Source organism: Ctenocephalides felis, unplaced genomic scaffold (genome assembly GCF_003426905.1).
Source record: "Ctenocephalides felis isolate EL2017-DRISC unplaced genomic scaffold, ASM342690v1 CF-g0.4_SCAFFOLD_00201, whole genome shotgun sequence".
Taxonomy (NCBI): Eukaryota; Metazoa; Arthropoda; class Insecta; order Siphonaptera; family Pulicidae; genus Ctenocephalides; species Ctenocephalides felis.
In genome coordinates this window covers 49,234-51,563 of record NW_020536355.1, presented here as the reverse complement: position 1 = coordinate 51,563, position 2,330 = coordinate 49,234, and positions in this window count along the sequence as shown.

Genomic DNA, 2,330 nt, shown 5'->3' with positions numbered 1-2,330 from the left:
GTTCCAGATGTTCCTGCTAATGTACCTCATATTACTATAAGACGATCAGGTATTTCAATGTTTCTTGAAAAGATATATTTCTTATTTTCACTAATAAAATCATTCATTTTCTTAGATATTCGGACACCAAGGAGAAATTTCTTGAAGTTTATAGGTGTAAAGCATCGCAGACAGCTTACATCACAATTAAAGAAATGTCATGACATAATTATGACAATGAAGAGAAGTGCCAGACGAATTATAAACAATCATGAAATTGCCAGAGCTAAGCTAAATGAGGCTTGCAGTACAAACAACATGAAAGAAGTTTAAAATGTTGTCAATTCAATAACTGCGACATTGATCAAATGCTAGATGAAAAAACAGCCGAAACAGCCTAAAGGAAGAAGATACAACCTCGATGAAAAAGCACTGGGGATCGCATTGTACAAACAGAGTCCATCCTGTTACAAATATTGGAGGCCCTTCTTATCTTTACCTTACCTTTTTATCTAGTCCTTGGCTAATATTCCGATCAGCTCTGGTATCAATAAAACTTTCATGGAGACTTTGCGTACTTCTGTTCTGAATATGAATCCATCTAATAGAAACGAAATAAGCATTTCTGCAGGCATTGATTATGACGAGAGTAAGGATAACATAACAGGCTTCGAGGAGGTTTCAGAGAAGAGACCAAAGTTTGCTGACCATGCTTCAGTGTTCATGAATAAAGGCATTCGTGGCCACTTTAAAACATTAGGGGTATTCTACTTTGCTAAAAGTAGTGTCAAAAGCGCTGAACTTAAAGTTTGTATAAGAGATGATATATCAAGCCTGCAGGAAATTGGTCTCAATGTTGTAGCCACTGTATGTGATCAGCATGCTACAAATGTTGCCGCAATCAACTTGTTGCTTAGACAAGAGCACAGTTTCTCAAAGAAGATAGAAGTTGCAAACTTCAAGGCTTTCTTGTTGGTGATCAGGAAATCATACCACTTTATGATTCGCCACATATGTTGAAATGTTTGAAAAACAGCTTTTCATCATATTAAAGCTTTCATTCAACGTAACCAACAAAGGGCATTCTGAAGCCATATAATAAAGATATTCGAAATTAATTCAGGGTTGAATTCGAAATTAATTCAGTGATTTTTGAACTATGTTTATAGAAAGTTGTCACAATAAATTAAAGAGCATGTTTTTAGGACGCAAATGATGCAGGCCGCTGCACAAAGCAGTATTTTAAATGTTGAAAAGAATGCGTTTCACCAGAGAAACCGAAAAAAATATGTATACCGGTAACATCAGTTCCGTCGGAGCGCCTTATACGAAGGCTGGCATGATAACAAAATAGAAATGGCTCTTTGAAACACCCATATTAATTTCGAAAACAATATGTCTGTCACGCCTCATGATAAATTGTACGTCGCTGAAACATTCAACTGTAATATGCGAACATATATTCGTGTGCACTAGTATGCTTATGTTTCAAGAATTACGTGTATGTACGGGTATTTGACAGTTTCGTGGGTGTGGCTTATCGGCGAAGGCGTGGCCAACATTTAAACCATTTTTTGTGAGAATGATTAAAATATAATAAATTATTCAATTAAATCTCATTTATTTTGCATTATCCTTGTTTGACATAAAAATCTTTAACCTACAATCAAGTATTTTTACATATGTCATAGTACATGGATACCAACCGACATGATCTGCCGTGTCAAAATATGTTCGAAGATATGTTGAAATAGTGCAAATGATTGCAAATATTTATCAATTATTGTATTAAAAAGTGGTTAAAAGTAAATATTCATTAATTATTGTATTGAAAATTTGAAAAAAGTGATTAATGGTTCTCTAAAAAGTGATTAGATCGTTCTTCGAAACAATCGACATAGTGAAAGTTGTGTCTTTTTTGATAAATTAGTCGCGGGCCTGCTAGTGTTTATTTGGCACAGGTTTTACATTTAACTTATTAACAACTGAATTAGTGATGAATATTAATAAATAACTATGAATATAAAGTAATAATGTGTTTTATATTAGTTCGACAACGTTTTCAGCGTTGAGGTTATGTTAGTGGCGGGTCTGCCAGGTTTTATTTAGCACATTTTGTGCCAATGTGAAAATAATGAAATCAATTAGTTGTAAGTCAAACATCCAAGCTATGTATCATATATATATTAATTAATATTGATTCTAAAATTCAGTTCAAGTCGAGTTTTGATCGTCGCAACAGTTGCAAGTATTTGTTTAAAGAAAAGTTTTTACGTAGTTAAATTTTAAATAAGTAATATATAAGTAAGTTCTCTTAAAAATGAATTTCAATTATTCTCCTTCGTTAGAGA